General features: G+C 35.8%; 1 protein-coding gene across 11 annotated transcripts in view; it reads right to left on the reverse strand.

Annotated features, from left to right (window-relative positions):
- MYT1L (myelin transcription factor 1 like) overlaps positions 1–27,979 on the reverse strand; it is a 327,925-nt gene that overhangs the window by 179,577 nt on the left and 120,369 nt on the right. Inside the window, exon 1 of one of the 11 annotated variants that reach the window (XM_035321973.1) lies at positions 4,698–5,256. The exons of the other annotated variants lie outside the window; for them this stretch is intronic. The gene's annotated coding sequence lies outside the window, so the exon portion shown is untranslated. Of the gene's footprint in view, positions 1–4,697; positions 5,257–27,979 lie in introns of those variants that run through there. 11 annotated transcript variants of the gene reach the window in all.

A 27,979-nucleotide genomic window follows, 5' to 3' on the forward strand; every position in this document is an offset into this window, starting at 1 on the left:
CCAAAGGGATATTCCATACCATATGATGTCACACTCAGCAATAAAAGATGGAAAAAGGAAGAAGAGGGGAGGGGTGGGCTCTCGTTGTGAAAACATCTGTCCTCCCGAACACCGGCTACGTGTGTTGAGGCCCTGCTTCAAGGAAGTGGTCAAGTATCGCTCATTTGTGGGAAGTAGAGAGTAATTTCTTTCCTCTGCACGTCCACATAGCCTTTACTTGTTTTGTTTAGTTATTTCCTTTCCCCCTCCCTCTTCCCCTTTCCCTTATTTTTCCCTTTATTTTAATTGTTTAATTAATAATAATATTTCCTTAATAATATATATATATATATATATTCTCTTTAATTTAATTAAATTATCCTTATCTCAACCCGTGAGTTGTTCTTTCCTTTATTTCCCCTCCTCATCTGAGGAGGGGGAGTGAGACAGTGGTCGTGGTGTTCAACTGCCTAGCACAGTAAAACCACCACAGGCTTATCTACAGATACCTCAAATTCAACTTTAATATGACTTTTAAAAGCAAATGCTCATGATAGTAAACTATGTATGTGCACATTTTCCAAAACATGAAAAGAATTGTAGTAAGGGTTAACAACACAACAAACAGAATTGATTGGCAAAGATTTATATTTCTCTTTTCAGGTCTTGCACCAGTTACAAGATAATAGCCCTTACTCAGCATCTATTAGTCCCATTGATTTCAGTGGAATTTATGCATGTGAAGCTATTCCACCACTGGACCACAAAACCTTTGTTGTTGAATATCTGGTATTCAGCTGTGCATGAATATCCTCCCCTGCAAGGAAACTTAATTTGCTCAAACCCCCTGTCATCTCAAACACAATTATAGGTCAGGACTTGCATAATTTAACAGGAGATGTGAATAACTAATATCCATCATTCTAGTCTGATCTTCCAAACTTTAAACATCCCCAGCTATCCATAAAACTTAATTCTAAAATATAATCTGAATAGCAAGTTACAAGTTTCTGAAAGGCTAATGTTGACAAGATTACCACCACTTCAAAAGCAATTATCTAAGAGTGTGAGGTACACAGTATGTACTGGAGTATTCTGTAACATTTTCCATATACGAATCAGTTGCTCATATTTACTTTGGAGGATCAGGGAGGAAGAAATTTTTTGTTGTTATGTTATGTTTACTTGTATTGTCCTAAATTTATGTGCTTTGAGGACATTTTAGCATAGTGTACTTACATTAGCAGGTATACAACTTTAGTCACAGATGCTCAATGGGTCTTATAAATAAACAAGAGTGTGTAGAGAATATGCATTCAAGTAGGAAAACTGAAAAGTAGTTTACTGTTTTGTTGTTGTTGTTGTTGTTGTTTTGTTTTGTTTTGTTCTGCTTTTTTTTTTTTTTTTTTCACTTTATCCACATAAACATTACTTCCTTAACAAACCTGCATATGTCTTAGTGAGACTAAGGTCCAGGTGCAGTGGTGAAGTTTCCTAAAGCTGACACCAGAGCTTTTGGAAATTATTTTTGAACAGAGAATTTGAAACTATATCTTCAGAAGAGACAAAATCAGTGGATAAAAATGTTTCTCTCTGACTAGATGTTTAGATTGGTATTCTACCTACCATGGTATTCAAGTGTATAGGATAAAACTGTTCCATTCAGTAAAATCAAATAATCCATATCAGATAAGCATTTTAAATGATTCCTATGGGTTAGATTATCAATGTTTCACCTGAGAATGAAGCAGTTAACAACACCAGAGCAAGATCTAAAGAGGAGACACAGCACAGCAAAGGTGAAGCCTGCTAGGCTACATCTTTGAACTCTCTTAAGGACTCTGTAGTATTGGAAACACTCCAGAGTTTAATTTCGGTACGTTCTGAAAGTCTAATAATCTTCTTCAGGGAATCAACCCCTGACCGCCACACTGTTAAACTCTAATGCTTTTGCTCTGCCTTTTATTTTCTTTGAGGGCAATGGGGGTTGTTTAATTGGTCCAAGATAGTATGCCGTAGGAATACTACACTGCCTTATTATTTGGGTGTTTGTACTTATTTCATGTGGCCCATTTCCTTTATTTTTAACACTAATAAAACTGTAGCCTGCATTTTTGCTGTTTGTAACATTTATATGAATTGTGTCACCTTACTTACTGTTGCTATTAGATATTTTCAAATTTTCAAACATAAATTGAACACTAAAACAAACAAGCAAGCAAGCAAGCAAACAAACAAACAAAAAACCATAAGTAGCCCAGTCTGCCTGTTGGTAGTTCTGAAAGAAGATGTAAATTGCATCCCTAAAATAAAAGTTTGTGCAGTTTTCTCTTTATGTACCACTTTATTAAACATACTCTAAGTACTCAGTTATAAATACATGAATTGCATAAAATTTTAGTGATGGTCAACATCCAACAAAGAATAAGTGAAATGATTCTATACTTAGGAAAAGATTTTTTGATTAACATTTAGTGAAGGAAACTAGGAATCAAGATTCCTAACCTGTATTTTCATTAGTCCACTAATGTAAGGTGTAATGATGAGAATGTATTTAAAGTTATGTTTTCCCTGTGATAGTAAGAGGCTGTTATTTTTTACTTGCTACATAAGCATAAGTTTATTTTCATATTTTTTTTTTAAGCAATGTACCATGGTGACACACAACAGAACAGACCAGAACAGAACAGAAGGACTATTGCCCTTATTGCAATTTTTTAGTGTCACTGTGGAAACACATTCCTTTGTTCTCACTGTCTACAGCAACAATCATAGGTATTGTTATACAGCTAAGAAGCTAAATTTAAACTAGAGATCTTAATTTGGGCAACAATACAGACTGCCTCCCCAGTTATATTGAATCACAAGGAAGTAGGTAAGTGGACCTTCATGTGGAAATAAAGTATGCCCACATATACTTTATCCCAGGCTCAGTCCAGGGATACTTTCTTCCTTTTCTCTATTATGAAAACAAAATTAAACAAAACAAAAAAAACCAACATATTGTAAGACACCAGAGATTGGCTTTAAAAGCAAGGTTAACTACAGTATTGTATAGTATTGTTCAACATACTTAACAGAAAATCAGATCTCAACTCACTAAGCCCCTACTATATAAAATGTATCAGTCTTCTAACATCAACATTTTAAAAGCTTTATAAGAAAAAAACAAAAAAAAAAAAAAAAAAAAAAAAAAAAACGTGTCTTTCTCAAACATCCTGACCTATATGCAGAACTGATCTGTTACAAATCTCATGACTATCTTAACACAAGGGAAGAATTCAACTGTTGCTTTACTGCTTTGGTTTTCCTTCTCACTCAGCTCCATTCAACTGAAAATCCTTGTGTGGAGTCCAACTAGACAGTTACCATATTTTCTGTACTAATGTTTGGGTGAGCCTTAATCTTTCATGGTACAAGGGATAAAAAAGATATTTCAATTCCTTAATTGCAGGAACATTTCCTGTTTCTAGCTCAAATCTGTAGGAGAAACCTCCTTGGTTACATCATTATGAAGATTGCTTCCTAGATGGGAATTTCCCATGTGTTTTGTTGCAGGCATTTTCAGGGCATGTTGAGGACTTGTTATGAGCCAATAACAGGAATAGCATAAACGCCAAAAGCTCTCCTGTGTCCTTCAGTAAAGCCTTTGTAGGACTTGGTGCATCCCCTACTTGTCTTTTCCACGTCCAAAGCCCTGAACCAGTGCTGAACCTACATAAAGAGCCCTATCCAATCCTTCCCTTCAGCTGCCTGTGGCTTTCCCTGTGTGACAATCTGATATTTGTGATGTGAAGATGAGGCAGAGGCCCCAGTGTAGTCAAGGCAGTGACAGATTTACCATTACCAAACTTAGGGCTACTATGTGTGAACAACACTGGTCATTCATCATTAGCATTAAGTTCACCATGTCTTTTAAATGAGTCACTAACTTCAGAATATGAAAGACCACCTTCCTGGTCCTACATAAAATTTTGCAGTAGCACTAAAGAGACAGCATACCTATCTCTATATCCCATCTCAGCAGAGATGCAAGTTGTGTTAACCCCTGGAAGGTGGTCTGTAGCAAAGCAGTATGCATCTGGCAAGCTCACCATCAGACTCGTCACAGAACACTGTGGAGCCCTGCCCTGGCTAACCACTGGCATTCAGGTGTATGGCACTCTTCCTCACAGTGACCTGCAAGGAAGCATCACTCTGCCACAGTCTATGCCCTCATTGACCATAATGTGGGAACTCATGTACAATACTGGTCACATAGCTGCTTAGAGCTCTGGCACCTGGGAGCAGCTGAGAAATTATTCTGCCTTTACTGCCACAGTAACTATAGCCTGATGACTTTGCTGTCTGCACCTATTCAAACGAGATCTGAATTACTCCTGATTGACTGACTCCAAAGCAAATCTGTTATGTTTCAAGACCTGCTAGCACTCCTCACAAGGGGACTTAACATCAGAACCAATGTAGTTCTCAGTCCACTGAGCAATTCAGTCTCTGTGTGAATTTAACCTTTGTTTCACTGTAGTTTTTGTAAGACTCTCACCCATTAAATGACAGTTTTTGTTGTTTTTTTTTTTAATAATAATAATTATTATTTTTTAATAGTACAACCTGATGGACATAGTTTCAGAAACGAAAGTCATGCAAATCCAAAGAGTAAGTACATTGGAGAGATTATTCCTTTACATACACACCTAGTATTACAACTGTTAACTTACCTACTTCAAAGATTAAATTCTCTTTCATTCTCAATTGATCTCTCACCATTTCTTCTAAATCTTTCCTCCTCTTCTCTGAACATTTTTATCCCATGTTTCTCCATTTGCTGTCCTCTAAGATTAATGAACTCTTCCAGGTTTTACTATAAAATGCAAGGAAATACCATCCAACCCATACTGAAATTCACTGATCATTCATTAAGGATTCAACATAGAAAAATAAAACCTTTTCCTCTCTCCTGTATTCTTTCCTTTCTGTCTGAAAGGGCTAGCACACATTTTACAGAGGAAATGGACAGATTTCCAGTCCATGAAAATGCTAAAAAAGTAAGTTTTATAACATACCATTTAGCTGTACCCTAAGCTCCTCTGCACGAAGGCTTATACCATCTTCACCATATATATTCACACACATCTTTCTATACCCATCTGTTCCTGTTTGGCCTTCCTCCAGTAGTCATGCTAAAAGTATGACTACGAACCTGTGAAAGCAGTGAATAGGCACCACTGCTGTGCTCACCACCTAGCATGGAGCAAAAGACAGTTGCCCCGTGCACCTGCCAACTCTGAGTGCCTCACTGGAGGATGTCACTCAGACACTCTCCAGCATTTCACCTCACTCCACATGCTCACTGGCTCTGATGCCAGATGCCTCTGTTCTATCTTGCAAATATACTCTTGGTTCATTCTCTCTTTTGAAGTCATCTGAGGATGCTTTTATTTCATGTTAGAAGGCAAGAGCTTGACCCAGAATAAGAGTATACATTGCAGGCATTGTGTCTTCCAGAGATGAGGGAAGAAAAGGTTAGATTTAAAGTTCAAATCTCATTAGGTCCAGAAGATACCCATACTGAATTTTTAAATTAGTTTTCAAGAAAACAATCATTACTTGTTTCCAGATACAAAGAATGATATAGTTTACAAGGAGTAATATTTTAAAACACATAAATTACACAATAATTTCTCAACCAAAGGCCTTTGGTGTAATGGCAATACTGTGAAGCTGGGAATAAGACTTGTTTGTGGGAGCGTATCTCCATTTTCTCATGTGTACCTGACACCTAAAAACATTATTTCTTTTATTCCTTTGCCCTGTATAGCTTTGTCTCCAGTTCCTCAAACTGGAAAGTCTTGAAAGGACTCACCTATATACTACTACTTTTTGTCTTATGTGTATAGGTTTTCCCCATTGATTCTGGAGTGGTCTGTTGGAGCAAGTAAAGTGTTAAGTCTATATGTGTAGTCCACATCAACTAAAGTGGCAGGGGAACTAACTTAGCTGAAAAATCCTGCTACGAGCTAGTGGATGTCTGGTATGGTGGTATCAGCGGTGGTATGTCTGATGGTGGTATCAGACTGGGAGGAGCTGGTATTATGGTATATCTGGTTGACTGCCCTGAAAGTAGGTGATGTAAACCCTGGGCAGATAGCAGTGTCTTACTGCCTCATTATAGTCCAAGCCTGCTTATTATCTATTCCTGGAGGAAGATGTCTTACTGTTACCTGGGTTGGTGATATTAATACTAGAAGTTTTCTGTTGGCTGTACGTGTATGATGTAGTTATGCCACCATATCAGAACTTTCACCAGCATGCTCTTTGAAGGGATTCTTTGTGAAGCAGATTCTTTTCTACCTCTCTACCTCTTTCTTTCAGTCTTCCAGTGAACTGTATGGTTATCCAGTGAATATCTCTTGCCCAGAATGGCAACTCACAGGTTAAATGTCAGCAAGCTGAGGACTTCCTGCCTCCCTGTCCCAAGCAAAAGTCACCCTTCCTGACCTTTTGTGCTTCTATTAATTTCCTAATCCCAGATTAGTTGATCATCAGCCCTACTGGGCCAAGCAGACAAGAATTACTTCACAAAGAACAAAGCTGTGGCACTGACAATTCTCCAGCCACAGAAAGAACATACTAACATTTCCTCCAGGGACTGTGTGCTCTGGGTTAGCAGCTGCAGCAGTAGCAGGCCTGACAAAGCAACATCACATTATTATAAATTATAGGTCTGAATTTTCTGCCTAGACTATGGATATTTGAAGAAGGATAGCAGTGTCTTATGATAACATGGTAGTGCATGTTATGCTATCTGGTCTAGTGCTTAGCAACTGAAAGGAATCTTAATTTAAGACCCTTGAAAAGTACAGAAGGGCATGGCTTGGGTTCCAATATTTTTTTGTAGACATGCAACAATGCAAGTGTAGGAGAATACTAAGGGTATTTTACTTGAGAAATGCTCTGTCAGGAAGGTGTATGTGTAACTCTATTCTGTTCTGTCTTCAGGAAAGACAGGTATGGGATAAGATAGGGATATTTTTGGCTGAGTAAGAATTAGAAAATATTTTACCATTATTTAATTATATGAACCAACACCAAAATGATTTGAGGTAAGAAACTAAATCTATCTGAATACTCCTAGAATCTGGGCTAGTTCAAAACTGATTCTAATGCACAGATGACAAGTCTTCAAAAAGTACATAATGCAAAACCCCAACCTTGGGACTTGTATGTGAAACAGAAATCTAAGGAAGAGGAATTATCTTTCATAGGAGAGACTGAGCAAGATGGAACTGTTTAGCCTGGGGATGAGAAGGTTCAGGGCGGATCTTATCAGTGTTTTTAAGTGCCTAATAGGGAGAAATAGAAAGAGGGAGCCAGACTCCCTTCAGTGATATCTAGTGACAGGACAAGCAGCAATGTGTACAAACTAGAATACAGAAAATTCCACTTAAGCACTAGAAATGTAGCTTTTATTTGTTTATTGTTTTTGTTTGTTTGTTTGCTTTACTGTGAGGGTGATCAAACACTGGAGGAGGTTGGCCACGGAATTGTGGAATCTCCATCTATGGAAACATTCAAAGCCCTAGTGGACATGGGCCTGAGAAATCTGTTGTAGTTTAACCCAGTTTGAGCAAGGAGATTGCACTAGATATTCAGAATTCCCTCAAACTTCAGCTATTCTGAGATTCTGTAGTTCTGCATATGGAGATAGAAAGTCTTTAGGAAAATGTCCATTTCAGAGATACTAGATGAGTTCAGTTCTGAATATGATTTTAGGTAGGCTTGGTTGGAGTGGTTTGTGGCTTTGGGCTAACACTAAGTGCCATATTTATATATTAGAATATATATATAAGTATACTTTAGAAATATATCCAATATAGCTCAATATATTCCTAAGCAAAAAAATGGGTTCGCTGAGAACACAACTGTTGGTAACATAGAAATTTAAGCAAACATCTCAGGTTAGAACAGCAAAAACTCAAGTCTAAACTGATGACATATAAGTTTATCAAAACAATATTATGTAACAGTGATAACAAGCACTTAAACATATAAGATTTGAAGTCAGTGCCATATAGAGTGTGTTTGCCTGGAAAGATGAGTTCTGAAGTAAAAATTCCAATCTCCACCATGCGACTACTCATTTTACTAACACCCCCTGACATTTCCATTAGGTTGTTTTTCATACATATGTGTTTCCCGTTAACACTTGCAAAGCTTCCTAATTATATATCTCTGCTCCTTGAGTCTTTCATTTATGGTGAAGCTCAAGCAAGACCTTAACAAATATTAAGTGGCAGGTATACTGTGATCAGTGTTTACAAAGTTGACCAATGAAGTCTTCCAGTTTGCTCAAATTTCATCAGTATGTTTTCCATCAGTTATATGGTACCTACAGTCCTAGTTCTTCATAGTAAGGACTGCATTTTGATCTATATTTGTCTTCCCTAGCTGATGCACTGACCTCTTTGTCCACAAGTTGAGATCACTGAGACAGTAAAATTAACAGAAGTTATAATGTTTATTAAACAGGTGGTAGTTACTCATTTAATATTACTTAAAGAATGTCTCCTTTAGGAGTGCTTATCTCAATGATTCTTTACACAGTGGATAGAGACTGCTAACCCTCAACTTACAAGGTCTGGTGAAGCTCTTTCATGTGGCTTATGAGAACCTATTGAAAATAAAGGCTACACTTGTTTCATACCAACAATTTGCACATTAATCCTAAAGTTCTCATCTGTTAAACAGGCAAATGCTCTGTACCTCACTTCCAGGCACTGTTTGGTTCACTGCATCAGACTGTAGTAGCAGTAGTAGCTGGTCAATATTAAGTAAGTTTTTGAACATGTCTGAATTTCATTGTGTGTCTTGTCTCTTCATCTGAAATTTAAAACTGATTCACGTTCAAGAGAATATTGGGCAGTCTTGCAGAGGCAGGCAATTTAACATGGTAACTGGCCACTGTTCACAGTCAGTATACATTCAAACTATCCCTTTTTTTATCTTCAGTAGCTAATATTCACAGTTTGGAATCTGAGTCTCATGCAGTTCAATTAATGCAACATTTTTGGTTTCACTGGTTGCATAAAAGATCATTGCAAACAATAAGTTTATATGATGCATATCAGTAGAAACTCTTTCAAACATGATCTACAGAAGGATATAGTGTTAAAGCATTATGCAGCTGTGAATTATATACTTTCTTTTCTCCTCCTAAGATTGTGCTTATACGCATAGTTAAATACTTTCTATTATTGTTATAATTGAAATACATATACCTGTTAAAACAGTAAAAATAAAAGCACTAGAGTAAAAAGAAAAAAAATATAAAGAATTCTAATCAATGGTAGAAGGACAAACCAAAGGTTTTACAAATAGATAAGGATCATGAGGAAGACTAGTCTCTTGGTGTGATGGATGGAGGCGAGTTGATGACAGATGAGGCACAGAGTGCTGCAAAGCTAAAAGATTTCTTTGTCTCAAGTATGTTCACTAGGGAGAAAGAGGGAAACATGCCAGAATCAGAGAGAAGTTTCCTGGAGGCAGTAAATGAAAAATTAATGAAATGAAGAGTGACACTAGAATAAGTAAAAAGGAATCAGTACATCAGGGATGTACAGTTCTACTATTGGATAGCCTGTATCCCAGCATTCAGAAAGATATTGTGGTTATACCTTTTGGCTAACTTGAAAACTACATTTATTAGCATCAGTAGAAAAGGCAGATGGAAAAAAAAAAAAAAAAAAAAAAAAAAAAAAAGCTGGTATAATTTACCACACTTACCAGAGTTCATTGTGGGTTGAAAAATGGGTAAATAGTGATTTCAGGGTAAAAGACCTTATAATGCTGTGGATTAGAGTACAAAGAGCAGGCAGCTCTGAAATAAGATACTCTGAACTGCCTAATTGTAGAAGCCAGAATTTTCACACTGAGAATCTAAATGAAGTTAAAATTTTATAGATTAAAAGTTTGTATACATCAACTTGCTGATCAGGGTTTTAATACTTGGATTTAAATGTCAGAATTTTTAAAAAGGTGACTTTTTTTTTTTTTTTTTTTTTTTTTAATATATAAAGTATTACATGCCTGTATATGTATGCCTTAAGGGATACACCTAAGTGTAGTTGCAATTAAGTTGAAGAACTTGTGAGTTTGTAAATCAGGATTCATGCAGCATAAACAAAGAAAAAAATGTATATATAAGGGTATGAACAGTTTCACCAGACCAGGAATCACACTCAGGCTTTGTAAACCCTATAGCTCAATATGAATATTCTATATGGTATCAGCCAGAAGCTATAGTCAGATGTGAAAACTCATATTAGCCATGACATATACCAGTAAGTATCACCTGAACAAATCTACCATTTACTGATATCAATACTTACTTTTGCCTATATTCCCTAATAAATATAAATCATAAAATATAAATATATATTTATATTTATTATTTTACATATAAATCTAAATATAAATCATTAAACATACAGAGTAGAACCTTGTTTTCTTGGGTGGCACTGTTGATTTCACAGAATTATATAACTCAACACTAGCTACTCCTTGAGTGAGGTTGAGATGCAACAAGTTGATATACTATGACAGACGAAATAGGGATAAAGGGAGAGAAAACACTTTCAAGTAGGAAAGAGATTATGAAAATAAATCACATGTGCAATTCATTGGTGTTAATTCATTGAAAGATTGCTGTTTTTTTTTTTTTTTTTTTTTTAAGTACAATGAACAAGAAAAATATATTGATCTTTTCTTCTTAATTTCTACAGACCAAAACGGATAATATTAAAATAGAAATTGTCGAAGACAAAATCAGAATAATTAATAACAGTTTGCATATTGCTGCATTGTGTAAAATAAATAAATAAATAAATAAATAAATAAATAAATAAATAAATCTGTTGACTGCAATTACATTGCGTACTAATTCATCGATATTAACTAAGTCTTAATTTTTTTGTGTGTGGGGAAAGTCATTCTCATAAATGAAACAAACATATTTATGAACAAACACTACCACATATTATATTGCATCCCCACTGCGAGTTTTTTATTAATATGACTAATATCTGTTTTATGCTTACTTCATCATCATCCAAAAAGTGTACAATGCCTTTGTCTTTGCAAAGTACAGAGGGTTGTTACTTCTCTTATTTTTAATTCTTTGTATTTCAGTGAATACATACATAGAAACAGGACCTACACTAGAAACAGAGTTGTAAAGGTTTGTAACAATCTTTAAAAAGAGTTTGTTTCACAGTTTCAGATTAGCCCTGGAAAAGACTTGCTCTCTGCTACCAATGAGGAACCACATAGCTTGCAGAGTTCCTTTGTGCCAGAACTGTTCAGTGTAACAGCAGAGCTGTAGTGTAAAATGAGAAAGTGTGGCACTCAGCCCTGCGTTTAAATTCACCAGGCAATCCCTTCTATTCGACAGAGACAGCCAAGAGAGAAGCTAGTAGTAACCGCTAAAACATGCCAGCTGTTTATTTGGCTTTCTTCCCTTACAGATTACTAAACAACAGAGACAGACTGAAACAAAGGATTAGGAATGCTCATGATTTCATTTGCTAGAAATACCACAACTAGAAGAGGGATATCCTGTATGATAAATTATTTTAAGCATGGCAATTAATTCTTTTTACCTATTTCAAGTGGAACAAAGCCAAATTCTTTAAATTAAGTTAATGCAAATAAATGAATATGGAAAATGTCTGGGACTTTTCAGCAGAAAGAGAGAGGTTTCACAATTTGATTCTGAGGAATCACCATATCACTCTGTGCTACAGTAACTGCTATAGGAATTTAATTGATGAAATAGTATTTTTTCCATTGCTTTCTCACTTGGTTGTCTTGGTACCCTTTTTGCTTCTTAACAAGTTTAAAAGCAGTACACTGGAATTGCATGTTAGCTATCAGAGCAGACTGAATATCATAATCAAGTAGTGGGGAGCATATAATCTTGTGCACAGGACTGATCATGCAACTTGCTGCTTTAGGCAGGCAGTTAAGGTAATTGCCCATCTTAGAGACTCTTACACTGATTGCACTCTAGAAAGAGGACACAACTGGTTTCCCATTCTCTCATTTGCTGATATTAGCTTTATGTTGCTACCACTGGTTGTATGTATAATGCACTACTCTTTAGAACTTTGTTTACATGGCACAAAATATAATGTTTACTACAGAAATTTTAACTAAGCCTTAAAGGTTCACTGAGAACAAAAACAATCTAGAAAACCTAAAGCACATTTCCTCATAAACTAATAGTGTTAGAAGCCAATTTAAACAACAGAACAAGCAGTTTACAAACTATTTAAAAGATGTGCTTCCTTCTCCAAGTAGTTCTTGTTGCCCTAAATGAGAAAAATGCCTAGATCTTAATAGAACAATCTTCAGCAAAAGCATTTGCTTTCTAATTGAAATAGAGATGCTACTGAAATACAGATTTTCTTTGTTATGGTGTAATTAAAGCTACTCTTTATGTCTTTATATATGCATGTGCATGAAAGAGAGGGGTCCAAAAATCTGCATCTATGTGATTAGAACATTGAATAAAGATGGCTGTGACACTAAGCCTTTTAGTGAGTGCCTACATACATAAAAATGGTAAGGTAGCAAGCAAGCAATCCACTAGTCTGTACCCACAGAAAAGATAAAGCAAAGGCCATGTAAAAGAAAGTTTTCTCAGTTGACCTTGAACAGTATAACCTCTAAATTATACTGCCACTGCTTTTTCAGTTCTGTCTTTTTCCTGGCATTGCCAAGAGCAATCCCCCTTATAGTCAATGATATTTCATGAAAATGGTTCCTCTAACTATAAACATGTAGCAATAGCTTTAAAGACTGAAGAGAATGTTTTACAAACTGGACTGCTGATACATAAAGCCAAGTGTTCAATAGCCTATTACATCAAACATTACACCTTTCAATTTTTTCAGACTGCTAGTATTCATCAACCAAATGAAGATATCTATGACACAAAGATGTTATTTGAAGTTGTCATTCTAAATGCTGCTGTCCATAAAGAAGGCCTAAGGCATTTAGTTCAAAAGTAGATATCTAAATTGTAGAAGAGGTAAATCAACCCTCATGCATCTTTTAGCATCCATCTTGAAGGAATGCTAAGGTAAATTCTACCTTTTTACACTGCTGAAGCTTTTCATGTCATCTCAACGTGCAAGCAAGGCAAAGAATACAATTTTAGAAAGAATTCTGATCTGAGAGTTCTTATACCAAAGTATTTAAATATCTGTCTTCTCTAAAAGTAATCATCTGACAGAGTTCAGGCCAGCTGCTATACTGAATTTCTTGAGCTGTTTCTCCTATATTTAAACAAAACAAATAGAAATTACATATGTTGTATAGCGTGCTAATGTGCTTAGATGTTAACACTTCTCTAGTGCATGTAAAAAGTCTCCAATGTGAGTCTATTCTACTAACCCAGAGAATACAGAAATTGAAGCACTTACAATGCAGTACATCATACTGACTTGATGTGTCATTATACAAAACTATCATGTCAGAAATGTAGGGTTTTATCTCACATCCAGGCTAATCCAAGCAAATTGCATATTCAATACCAATAATTTCCTTGGAAATAAGTACTTAGGTGCACAGTTGGACAATCTTACCAATAGGATAGAAGTGAGAAACATGGAGGTTGATGTTTGCAGACAAGATGTGTCCCTTAGAAGGTGAGAGCTAACAAAATCTATGCTTTGCTAGGCAACAATTGCAGGAATGTCAGATAGCTGTGGCACAGGTTAAAATGTCAGCTATATGAGGGAAGAAAAAAAAAATACTGAGAGAAGAAAGAAAATACCCCTAAGCATAGCAAAGCTTTGGTTTTACTCCTCTGCCTTCAAATTTTAACTTGGTCTTTTTCTGACAGTGACAAAATTCCTTTGATTCATATGATCAATTACTGTGGTCCAAACTACTGTTGGTATAGAGCTGAGCCACAAAGCCACTATTCTCAATCTGTTTCTAGTACTTTACACCTACAGTTTGGCAAAATGCTATTCAGACCCAAACTTAGGAACCTTGTAGTCACCTTGCTTGCATCAATACAAAACATGGCTTTTTGAAACTAGCAGTCAAAAAGGATTTCCAGCTTTCATTTGAGGCACTGGAGCTTTGGGGTGCCAAATAGATAGAACTAGAGAAAGAAACCAGGTTTGTTCAGAATGATTGGCATAGACAACATTAGGAAGTCTTTTTCAAATTATGTCAGCAGTATGCTAAGTTCTTGAAAAATGTGCTAGAGATTTGACAAAGTAATTCAGGCTTCAAACCTACCTCAGTCCTTGTTAAAGGCAAAGGAATTTGAGAAGTCAAATTTGGAGTGAATATGTGATCTTCAAGTGGCTTATGTACTATTTCATGTAAGCTGCCTACACCAAATAAAAAAACTTGAATTAGTTTTAACCCTCACTTAATTTTTTTTTTTTTTTTTTATTTTTTTTAGAAAATAATAATTGAACATCCAACAACTCAGAAGCGAGGTCTCCATACTAAGAACATCCCATCTCCTTCTGTAAGCCCAGCTTCTATTCACAATGCCACAGGATGGCTCTGGTGGGTTTGAAAGTGTCCCCTCATTGCTTAGACCTGTGGATGACATTGGGCTGTTAGGCGTAGCTGGAATGGAGAGCTGGCACACCGATGGCAGGCTGTGCCAAACAGGCGGGAGTTCTCTGCAGTCCTTGTCAGTCTTCTGATTAAGATTCTGTTTGTTCAGTAGTTGTGTTATATATTCACTTAATATATTAGTTTAAAGTAAAATAGTTTTGTATGAAAGGCGGGTAGAGAGAATAAGACTGTCTTACACATGTGATACACTCAGGGACACCAAAAATTTTGATAGCTCAGCTATCTTGGAGCAACAACAGTGAAATTCATAGAAAAAATTACAGATGCTTTTATGAAATTCACATTTCCCCTGCTCAGGACCATCAGGTTCCTCCTCCATGTCACTCTGACTTGTGACAAATTTCTTGCACTAGACTCAACTTTCCTCCCTGGGCCTTACAGCAAGGTCTTTCCCAACAGACTGTCATGATCTCACTTTTTTTTTTTTTTTTTTTTTTTAAATGAACATTAATCAGCTTTGAAATAGTTAAGAGTAATGAAATGTAAATTATGCCTGTCTAAACTCTGCTGAATACAATAAAATTCACTTACAGGGTTATGGTGAAAGCTCCCTCCAAATTTAAGCCAGCACTGCTTTAGCTACATATGGTTAATACTTGAAAGTTACCTGTCTAAGCACTTTTCGATGAGAACAATTAGTTTCTACTTTCCATGTTTGGATCTTAGAGATGACAGCACACAGTACCATCACAACCTACAACAAATTCAAACTTCATTTAATGATCTCTTATATCAGGAAAAGTTAACCATATTCAAAAGCATATTAATACATTCTTTTTATTGCTCAAGAGTGGACACCAAACTAAAACCATATAAAATATAAAGTAACACAAAGAAGATATTACTCTTTTTTATTCTAGACAGTGTACACAGAGTTCTCCTTTTAATAGCATGATAAAGACAGGAAAAGAAAATTGTACACCACCCAGGCAATTTAAAACTTCAGACAAAATCCATGAATGTTTTCCATGTTTATGCAGGTAGTATATGACAAATTATTTATATACATATTTTAGATTATTGTTCCTCGGTGTATACAATAAAGAGCAGAAAGAATGAGGCTAAATAATAAAATAATAATAATAAAAAATCCAAACCTTTTAAATTGCCTTCATGCACTGCAGTGGGCTGGGTGTTACTGATCACTGTTCTACACAGCAGACATCCCAGGAGCAGAATTTCATGACTGTACTAATGAATGGGGGGTGCCTATAAATACAAGAAGTGGAGGTGCAAAGAGGATGGAGCCAAGTTCTTTTCAGTGGTGTCCAGTGACAGGACAAGAGGCAATGGGAACAAATGGGAATGCAGGGGGTTCCATCTGAACATCAAGAAGCACGTCTTTACTGTGTGGATGATGGAACACTGGCACAGGTTGCTCAGGTTGTGGAGGCTGTGGAGTCTCCCTCCATGGAGAGCTTCAAAAGCCACCTGGACATGGCCCTGGCTCTAGGTGTCCCTGCCTGAGCAGGATCTTGGACCAGATGATGTCTAGAGGTCTCTTCCAATCTCAACCATTCTGTGAGATTCTGTCTGAACTGTGTGTGTAGCACCAGGATGTTTCATGAAGGGAAGTGCCACAAGCTTTTCTGCTTCATGGGACAGGGTACACACAGTGCACCAAGGAGCAGTGACAGAGAGTGGGGGGCTGCAGTCCCCACTTGCTATCCTCCAGGAGAGCTGGGCAACTGTGGGCAGTGGAGTGGATAGCAGATAGACCCAGGACTCCCAGGTGCCATCCTCATTCTGTATGTCAACAACTGGCACGATGCTGGACTCCATATTTCAACTGCCTTTGTGGAAAGGTGATAATAATACTTCCTCATAACATGTCTCTTCAGGTAGAAATTTATTTGTGAAGGTACCATTTTTCACTCTATGTCCATATAGCACAATAGGATACCAATCTGATTTAGGGCGTGTGTTAACACTGTCCATCTAATAAAGAGTAGAACATGTATTCTCAAAATTTTAAAGAGTAGTAATTATACATTTTTCATAAAGCTGTATTTTTTCTCCTCTTTAATAAAAATTCTCAATATTCATCTGAGAAAGCAGGAAGTTATTTATGTCTCCCTGACACAGAAGCATAGCTTGGTCTCCAATGTCATTTAAATTAGCCTCAAATCTATTCTAAACTGTATCAGACTGGCTACAGCCCCAGATCTATTGCAGTATAACTTCAGCCTTCTTTTCCCCTGTCCTGGCAGCTTCAGGGACATGTCAGATGACCTGACAAGACTTCTTTCAGCTCATACTCTGAGGGGTCTCTAAAGGCAGAAATCTGGGGAATTTCTTGTCCCTTTATAACATAGGAGCAGGACAGGATACTTAGGTAAGTAGTGAAGCAGCTATTGAAAAATGAGGTTTAATTTTTATTTTTATTTATTTATTTATTTTGTATGTAGAAAATTGGACCACCACACTAAGTGCAAGGGGAGTGTGCAAGGGGGTTCCACGAGGGGGCTCTGAGGTCAAGCCAGGAGTTTTGGCCATCAGTCAGAAACAATAAGGGACAGAGATGGAGGCAGAGTGGGGAACAGGGCTTCTGACAGCTCTTTTGGGGCAGGCACTGAAGGCCTCAGGACTGAGCTGAAATAAGCAGCCTGCCCATGGGCAGGGTCAGGGAGGCCCTGGGGGAGGCTTGGCAAGGCTGGCAGGGCTGCTGGTGCCCTTGAGACCCTGACAAGAGCTTAACAGTACTCTTCATCAAAGACTAAGTTTACTCAAACTAGTTTTTATCTGTTCAGAAAATAATTCAAAATAGTAAAAATCTCCCAAAGACACTGGTGATTAGAACCTGATACTTGTGGACAGCTGGATTTGTTAATTTCCTACTCAGGATCTGCTAATAAATAATTGCTACAGAGAGGTCAGGTAGCACAAGGATGAAAAATCATTTTGCACATCATAGGTTGCTGTTACCAGCATTACAGAATCTGACAATTGCAATGAATAACATCTTCAAGTTGTCACAAAACCAGGTGTATTTTGATCATTTTCTTCTTTTTGTCCACACCTTTGTTACAAATATGGGTAAAGTTTTCACTTCTATTTCCCACTGCAGACTTTGTTGTGGGTCTGAGTTATCAGCTTACTTCACCTCTTGGTGTGCTCTTTCACTTGATTTACTTATTCTTCCTGAGATATTTTCATAATGAGAGCAGAAAATGTCAAAGAAGAAGGATTAGTGGGGAGTGGGAAGGTGTAAGTTTATGGATATCTCTTTTCCAAGCTCACTAGGCTTCATATATCACATTCATGCCCTATTTTATACTTGCAGAATGTATAAATATTGTGAGGTAATTGTTAAAGTCATGTTTGTTTTAAATATACAATCCCATTAATGAATGACATGCACTGGAAATGGGTTTTATAAGACTGTCTCTCATATTATATTTTTAAAATGCTAATATGCTGAACAATAATAATTTACATTTATATTGTAGCTTTCATCCTGCTAGATATCAGAATGCTTCCAAGTACATGCACACCACGGCACACAAATGCAGCTATCTTTGTAGCAGGCATCAAGTGTGCAAGAGCAGAACAGAGAGAAAATTTAGGCTTTAGGAGACTAGGGCGAACACCTAGACTTAAGTCATCATCATCATATCCTGATGTCCACACAGGACAGAATAACTCAGTTTTAAGATAACATCAGAAGACTTGAAGCCTACAATCTTAGTCTCATTTTAAATACAAACTTAGTTTCCTTTAAAAATACAGGTGACACACAAGTCAGTCCTACACACTTGGAGCTGAACTGACATTTCTACCAGAAGTACCACCACTGAGTTGCTCAAAAAAAAAAAAAAAAAAAAAAAAAAAGGCAACAGAAAAAAACTTAGTTACAAATAATCTCTTTTGGATGTCCAAAAGCATAAAGAAATATGCAATTCAATTATGGGTCTCTTTTTTGAGGATGAAGAGGGTTGGAGGGGTAGGTAGAAAACAGAGGGGAATGGTTCAGAGAAAGCTGATTTTAATCCAAAATAAAATTGGAATAGGTCCCAGTTAAGTGATCGGTCTAATTTCTATTCAGTTTTGCCAGCCTGAGTGTGTCCCAGTATCACTATTATGCCCAGTATCATGTGATTAGTCTCATTGAGAGAACACAGTTTACATGCTGAAAGCTGATGGTATGAAGCCTTTAGCAAGAATAATTTGTACACCTGCTTTTTTTGGAAACATTTCAAAGATGTTTCTTTTAGTATGGGGGAGTAGCAAAGTGAAGCCCTGTTTAAAAGAAACACCTTTTGGAGGAAATGTTCTTGTGAAAGGGAAAGGTAAAACACCAATCTGATGTTACTTTTTCAATTGATATTAATTTTGATTTATGCAGGAGAAATTCCTCTTTAAGGACCTTCCTGGTTTTCTGTCCTCTGGTACAGAAGTCAGTCCCAAAGAGTAAGAGAGAATCTTTCAAGTCAGAACTTGGAATTTCTTTTTTATAAACTCTTACTATAATATTGATGCTACATGTTCAAGGGAGCTTAGCTCTCATCTAATAAGAAAATGAAGAGGCTGAGAGCTACCAGATATTTAAAATATATATATATATATATTAAAATATATATATTAAATATATATAATATATATATATATATAAATATATATTATAAATATATATATATTAATATATATATATATATTTATATATATATATATAAAATCAGTCATAGATTATGGGAGTTGCAGCTGCTTATCAATTTAAAAAAAAAAATGGCCAAAATTTTATGAGAAAGAGCCTGGGGTAAAATGTTTTTCCCATGTGGATAAATCTCTCCATCTGCACTGAGTTTACAATGGGTTGCAGGGAATTTTAAAGTGACTATGATGATTGCTTGCTGTTGAGTACTCCAGCTGTTAATGCAGGTGTATTCCTGACATCATCCAAGGAAATCATGCATTGTACTTTCTTACTGTTAGCTGCTACTGGAAGAGTAAGAGAGGATAAGAGCTATCATAAACAATAGTATGCTAAAAGAAATTATCAATAAAGAAAGGAGAAGAATCAAACTGTACAGAAAAGCAAAAGATTAAGGAAAAAATGATGGCTATGCAACACTACTCCCCTTCACTATTTTCATCTGTATTTCTTAATTAAAATTAATATTTTGTGGCCTTTTTCCCATTCATTTTCTGCAGTCATATCTAATAGAGAAACTATCTTGAAACTATTTTCATAAATATTCACAAAGGCAGATATTTGTTTTTAAGAGACCGGGGCCCAGTATGCATAAAATGGAGTTCTTCCATGCAAGAAGTCTTCATCTACCCGTCATCTCAGAAACTGGCAGTAATGACAGTATTTGTTTCCACATGTTGTGCAGGTGTAGTCTTCTAAAACAGATCAACTTGCTATCTATAAAGGTTGACTTGCAAATCAGTGAGGATCAGTGCACTTGTTTTAACCTTTTTCCTTCATTCCCTTCAGATCAGATCAGATCAGATCATTCAATCCACTTCACAGGACTAAAACAATTTGAGGATGCTCAAGCCTTGGGAGATCTTTGATTTATAGTTTTAATGGATATGTACCTAATGTGTATCTTTCAAAACTGTATGAGAAACTGTAAAACAACAACAACAACAACAACAACAACAACAACAAAACACCAAAAAACACTGACAGACAATGTAAAGTTTTGAAGAACACATTTTTGCTTTTAATATTTTAATACCTTTTGGTGCTGAAGCTGGAAAGTTCCAGTTGGAAATTAGGAGAAATTACTTCTCAGAAAAAGAGGTTAGGCAGAATGGTTTGCCCAAGGAGGTGATGGAGTCACCATCACTGGGGGTGTTTAAGGAAAGGTGTGATACTTAGGGACATGATTTAGTGGTTAATATTGGTGGTAGGGGGATGGTTGGACCAGATGATCTGGGAGGTCTTTTCCAACATTAATGATTCTATGATTTGTATCAGTTATTGAGCAGATCTCAGTAGAATATACAGCATTTTTGCACTCTTTTCTCCCAAACAGGAATCTAGAAAGGTGAAATCTGTTGAAGAGAAGCCCCCCAAAATCGAATGTTTTTTTTTTTTTTTTTTTTTTTTTTTCCAGTTACTTTTGTATGAAATAAAATAATCTCCCTGAAGACTACTGTAAAGTTAGGAGTCCATAGGTATGATAACAAAAAAGCAAACTGTTTAAAATGTGGATCTACTCTCACCTCAGATAATGAATGCAGTCCTAAAGAGCAGTCCCTAATTTCATGAAGGGATCATTCAAATGGGTAAATATCCAACAGATTTTCAAACAAAACCTAAAACTGAACAGTGTAACCACTTCCAATTAAACTTTAAATCACATTTTTAGTACAAATTTAAAGAGAGAGAGACCAACATGAACCCATCTAGCAAACATTAGCAGAAATAGATTTGTAACTAAAACAGAGCTTATTGAAATCCACATATTACTACCAATTTTAAAAATGTGTTTGAACAAAATTACCCATTATTTCTTATTCCTATTATAAAGGTGGTTAGGGACCAGTTTCCACAATCAGAAGAAATATTAAAAATATTAGTTCTTTGATACAGTCCTTAATTTTCAGCAAAGTTCGTTCTGTCATATAAAATACAAGTTGTTTTATTTGAGAATATAATACTTAAGAAATCTTTGCATTTTGAGAATTTTAAGCCTGAAACTAATATGGCAGGTTTAAAAGTGTTGTTCTAAATAACATTGTAAATTACTAATCACTAAGGTATTTCTAGTGAGTATGCTCAGGATAGATGTCCAGAGGGAACAGAAGGCCCTAAAGACTTTTTGATTACTATTTAGGATCAGCAGTTAATGTCATTTTCCTCTTACTAAACCAGAGATATTTGATTGCAAACAACTCCAGTTAAGATCCTACAATGATGAACATTTTACAGAAAAATGGATATATCAACTTCATTTCCAAAGCTTAGTTAATAAAATAATGTAGTGAAGATAACACCAACAGTAAATTTTCTTAGTCTGTATCTACAGGGTATCAAAGTTCCATGGCCCGCTTTCTGAGTTTTCCCATAGGCTTTCTGTTAACATCAATAAACTCCACCAAAGCATTTTTAAAAGAGAGATTCACAAAGTCTAAATCTACATATTTGATTTCCCAACCATTTTTGGAAATTCTAATGTTATGGAAATACAGTATCTATAGATAGCATAAAGGTAGAATTTATAAGCCAAATATGCCAGATAAATCCTCCTTCTTTTTTAACATCAGTGGCAAATAAACCTTAAATTTGATATGACTGAGACTGTGTCATATGGCATACAAATACGTACTTATTGGCATCAGCATCCATATAAATTTGTTAGCTTAGTGAATGAGTAATTAGCATAAGTAATTAACATATTAAAAGTTTAATAACTCTTAATCATTATATAGTTTTATATCTAAATACTTAAACTTTTAAAATAGTTTTCTATCTAAATAATTATCTAAATAATTATTAAACTACTATGTACAGTACACAAATATACTTCTGTATATAGTATATATAACCAGTATATATAATATATATATATCTGTATATATTAAATGTAATAATCAGGTTGTATCCTCTCTCTCTCCACACCTTAATGCATCCCAAAGTAATTTCCATTTAGCTTCCAAAACAAAAATCAAATTAACAAAGCATCTCTTCTTCCAGACTCTGCATTTGCCAGACCTTTGTTTTCCAGTATAAAATTTTGGCAATGTATGGGTGTTCCTCAGTCTATTATTATTATTATTATTATTATTATTATTATTATTATTATTATTATTATTATTATTTTCTGATGAAGAACATATTTGAGTCATTTGGTCATTAGAGCTTCATGAATATAGAAGCTGAAAGCTTCTACTTAGTTGCAGCTAGCAACTGTGTCAAAGCTTTTGAAGAAGGGTAAAAATTTAAAAGATTTTCTTAAGTATGTTTGCAATGTAAGCCCAGAGATATTTGTACTGGAAGTGAGGGAGGACTAAAAGACTAAAAAGGAGCTACTGAATAGCAATTGCTTTGTTTCACTGGTTAAACTTATGTCATTTATCTGTGGAAAATATTGGCTAATAAGTTGCAGTTGCAGTTCTATGGAGGAGAACTCTCTATAGAAAATGAAGATGTAAGAATAATAAAAAATAATAAAGAATAGTAAAATTGCCATCAAATGTGTACTTTCCTAATGCAGTATCAGCTTGTGGCATAGTCCATCATTACAGTGTTTGAGGCATGGTATTTATTCCAGAACTCTTTTATTATTACGCCATTCATACTGGAAAAAATACCCTCAATTCCCTTCAGTCAAAGGTTGATCCTATAATGATCCAAATAGTTTACAGTTATAGCTCTTGTTGGTTGTGCTGTGCCAACATCTTCCATTGCAGACATAGTCTAGTAAACTATTATGCTAGCAAAATAAATAGAGACAGGGCACTGTGGCATGCAACTGTCCATATTACTTAATTGCTAGTACACTCCTTGGCATAGATTTCGCTCATGGGAAGTAGCACTCTTCCAGGCAACACCTGGGTAAGTTTGAAGGGGAAGGCAAGCCTGGGATAGTTCCCAATATGTAATACAGACAAGTCTGACATATTACAGTGAAGAAGAAGGTTTAGCCATATGGAAGTAAGCCATGCTTTGTCATTTGCCCTCAGGGCCAGACAGTGAGCCTGGGCATTTTTTATTTACTTTGTATAGACATAGCCATTGAGACCAATTTTCTTCTGACATCATTATGACTCACTCTATTGAAGCCAAAATATTTATAGCAGATGTTTAAAAGTGAGAGAATCACCATACCTGTTTGGTGTGTATTTTGGGGAATGAGGGGCCATACAGGAGATGTGGCAATTACCTTCTTTTAAATTGACATAAATGGGTTTAGACTTACTTTACACTAATAACAGTATCTGTTGCATTCTGATTTTTAATTAGTCTTTTTTAAACACAAATAATTAATTGATGGAGTTTAGAATATAAAGATACAGTCTTAGAACTGTGATTTTTTATCCCTGAGCTCTAAAATCACAAAACAGGTCATCAGAAGCTCACATTTTCTCTTTCCCTTTACTTTGCTGCTTCAACAAATCCAGTTTTTTTTTTTTTTTTTTTTTTTTTGTACCAACTTACTTGCCATTATGAGAATGGCACAATCTAGTATTACAGCTTGCTCATGAATGAATGTGCAATGGCCTGCTTGCTTTATGTGTACTTCACTGGGGCATCATTTCTTTACCTGTCATATTATCTGTTCAGATCATGTAAGAGTGAGCAGTACCCATTTGTTTGGAATATCCACACATAAATCAGAAAGCACACATTTCATAACCCCAGAATGCACAGCAGGTAGACTTATACAGAACCTAAGCTTTTGAGTATCTTTGATGTTTCCTCTCTGGAAAAAAAGATCTATTGCCATGAGGGACAATTCCTCTCTTTATTATACCAACATATACTACATTGTTACAGGGTTAGAAAAATGGGCAAGCAAAATTGCATTTTAAGGTAAGAAAAATAAAAACCCATATCCAAAAATGTTGTTAAGACAAAACCAAAAGAACAGATACATTGGAATAAGAAATAGCCTTTTACCTTTACTGTTGCTACTGTGTCATGTATCATTTTTCTAACTCAGCAAAACTAAAAAAATAGTTTTTATGTAAAGCATCTCTCTGTCTGTATACCTGTGCATGAGTTATATGTTGCTCACTCAGCATCCTGAAATTTACATTTCAATGTTATTGATAGGTAGCTAAGATGTTCTCATACCAATTTTTACACTTTTACACTTTGATAGTTTATTTGGCTTTCCATTCATATAGTTTGAACTACATGGCTCCTTTTCAGGCTCACAAGCCCTGCTGCTAATGTGATACAGCAAGTTTACGATGACAAAAATAAACATAATAGAGCTTGGAGCTACATACACTCTTCGTCACACAAAATCCCACCTGAAAATGACCTTTCTTTCTCTCCCTCACAGGTACATACACATAACTGCATACAGGTAAAATTGCTTGCATAAACTCAACCAACTAAACCATTTGGTCTTTCATATGCAAAATAATTCTGCTGTCTTATTAGCTTCTCTTTGTTGATTCTGACCTGCTCTAGTAAGTGCTCAGTCTTTCAAGATGTTTTATATTACCCTCTTCTAGTGCTATTCTACACACCCCATCTGTTCCCAAGGATCACTTTGGACAAAGCTGCATAGATCTTGCCTCACTGAAATCATGGTGGGGGACTACTTCCTCTCTATGCCCACCTCAGCTCTTCTTAGCACAACCCACATTAACAAAACTTGTCTTTACATGGCACTATATAAACTCTCTACGCTATCCCTTTCTGACTTACCATGGTTAGCATGTGCTTCTCCCAAATGCAGCAGATATTTAAAGGCAGAAGGAGCTTCCACCTATCTAACCTTCACCTCTCTCTTCCCTAGGTACACTTGACAGTCCTTCGATAAATGGTAGTATTCTCTGATTTCCTTTCTTTCCACCACTTGTACGGGATAACTATAAAAGAAAGGCAATTTCCTTAAATATAAAACAAGACAGGCAGGAGAGAGAGAGAGAGGAATGGAAAGAAATAAAAATATAATAATAGTCTTAAGTCTATAGTCGACCTGTTCCCACAAAATAATTTTTATGTTCTGAGATCTGAAGAAGTGCTTACTGCTTCAAGTTAAGTGTGTTGCACTCAGGAATTCATGTGCTTTCATGATTTCTTTGTTTTTACCCTGGCCAATAACATGACTGATATATAAAACTCAGAAAAAGTAGTAAAGACATAATAATGTAACAAGATTTGCAATAACCTGTGAGCAACAGATGATTTAAACTTTTTAATCACAGGGTAAAAAAAAAAAAAAAAAAAAAAAAGGTTTTAAGGTAATGTTGAATAAAGGCATATATTTCTTTGACTTTAAGGCTGGAAAGAACCTTTAGTTCTTTCGGGGTGAACAAGATGGCTCAAATTAGAGATTTTCCTGTAGTTTTGGCCTTATTCACTACCGTTGTATCTCTATCTTTTTTTTTAAACAGTAGGGAGAGATAATATGCTGTAACATAGCAAGGAAAAATATCATTCACTGATATCATGATAGCTTCTAAGTATGAAATAAGTAAGTTTCCAGAGAAAGCGGTAAGCAAGACTTAGTGTTTGTTTTGGTATGCCATTTTGAGATATTCTCCTTATATCATAATTTTTCACAAAATTAAACATAATCATAGATGAAAGTGACGTTTTTTGAAGAGGAATTATGAAAGAAAAAAAAAGGAATAGGGAAGAGGGTAAGTATATTTACAGCCTAACATAAAACATTAAGGTTTGTAGAGAAGAATATAAAAATAAAACCTACATTGTTGCAGTCTTTAAAGAACATAGATTTTTGGGTTACCACTGTTACTGCATTAAGAAGTAGGCTGGCTTTTCAATAACCAGAATGGAAAAACTAAGTTTACACTGGTTAAAAATTCAGACACACAAAGACTGGGAAATGACAGAGTTAACATTCATCTTTTAAAAGGCTTTTCCATTGTTAAATATTTTCCTTTTTTTTTTTTTTTTTTTTTTTTCCTGGGCAAATAAAAATATTGAGAATTTGATCATATAGTCTCATATTGAAAAGCTGGAATCATTTGTTCCACTGCATTAATTACTACTATGCAAGGATATGAAGCAACTGATACCAGCAGGAGGTTTTTGCCCTCTAGGTATATCAGAACTAGAGAAGAATGAGGCAGAGCAGACAGGTTAAGGCGGCTGAATCCTTCCTGAAGACTCTGCAGCTGTTTCTGCCTCTTCTGCAGAGGTTCTATATCATGACAGTCATGTCATTTCAACCAGATGTTTAGCAGGTGACACTAATTGTGTTCCTTACCTTTGGTTCCAACCTGGTAACAAAGGGTATGATTGCCAGAAACACCAGGACCAGATGCTGTTCAGAAACTCTATTTCAAGCATAACAAGTACCACATAACACTAAATGTTCTGAAAAATCTAAGATTGTAAATTAATGAAGCAAAATTAGTGAATCTTTTTTTTTGTGTGTGTGTGTGTGTGTGTGTGTGTGTGTGTGTGCCTCAGTTATCTCAATCAGCTATTGCAAGTGCTCAGGTATAACAACAACAGAGAGAAACAAGAAAATTGATGATTTTCTTATAGTACATGTGGAAAAGGGTCTTAATTATAGATGGATAAGCAGTTTTTTTGTTGCTGTTGTTGTTGTTTTCCTAATATGTTCAAATTTTGTGGTGCTTTGTTTTGAAAACAATGTTTATATAATACAGTTTCTGTATACTATTGTATTTAAAGTCTAAGTAAATAACAAGTGTTATACTGTCTGGGTACCTGTCCAAAATTATAACTTTCACACAGAAAAAGGCTCATATTCCAGGAAGTTTCTTTACTCGTTTAATGATTTGCATGCTGTAGAATCACAGAATTGTTTATTTTAGAAAACAAACAAACAAACAAAAAACTTGAAATTATCTAGTCCAACCCTCCATGCTCAAGAAAGGTCAGCTACCGCAGGTGCTTGGAACTGTGTTCAATTGGGTTTTGAGCATCTCCAAGAACGGAGATTCTATGATCTCTCTGGGCAACCTGTGCCATTGTGTGACCACCTTCATATTTTGCCTGAGTTCAGATGGATTTATTTATTTGTTTGTTTGTTTGTTTGCCTATTTCTTCTTGTCCTGTCACTGAACACTGTTGAGAAGAGTCCATATCCTTCTTCTTCATTCCCTTCCATTAGATATTTATCCACATTGATACGATCTCCTGAGCTTTCTCTTCCCTAAGCTAAATGGCCCCATCTCTCTCAGCCTTTCCTCATATAAAGGATGCTTCAGTCCCTTCATTATCTTTGTGGCCTTCTATTGGACTTGTACTAGTGTCCTGGAGAGCCCAGAACTGGATGAAGAACTCCCAGTATGGCCTCACCTGTTCTGATTAGAGGGCAAATACCATCTCCCTCAAACTGCTGTCAACAAACTTTCTAATGCAGTGCAATTCTCCAGTTCCCCAGACTGTTCAGACCCCTCTGAATACTAGCACAACTATCTTGTGTAGCAGCTGTTTCTCTTGTCCTCTTGTGACTTTTTGTTTGTTTGTTTGCTTGCTTACTTGCTTGTTTGTATTTTTCCTTTTTCAATCTGCTCAATCATCCATGTCTTTAATGAAGAGATTAAACAGAACTGTCCCCAGTATCAACTCCTGGGGCACACCACTAGTGATTTGCCTCCAGGTGGACTTTGTGCCACTGACTACAAACCTCTCTTGGCCTGGCTGTTCAGCCAATCTTCAACCCACCTCACTGTCCACTTACCTAACCCATACCTG

Source organism: Oxyura jamaicensis, chromosome 3 (assembly GCF_011077185.1).
Source record: "Oxyura jamaicensis isolate SHBP4307 breed ruddy duck chromosome 3, BPBGC_Ojam_1.0, whole genome shotgun sequence".
Taxonomy (NCBI): Eukaryota; Metazoa; Chordata; class Aves; order Anseriformes; family Anatidae; genus Oxyura; species Oxyura jamaicensis.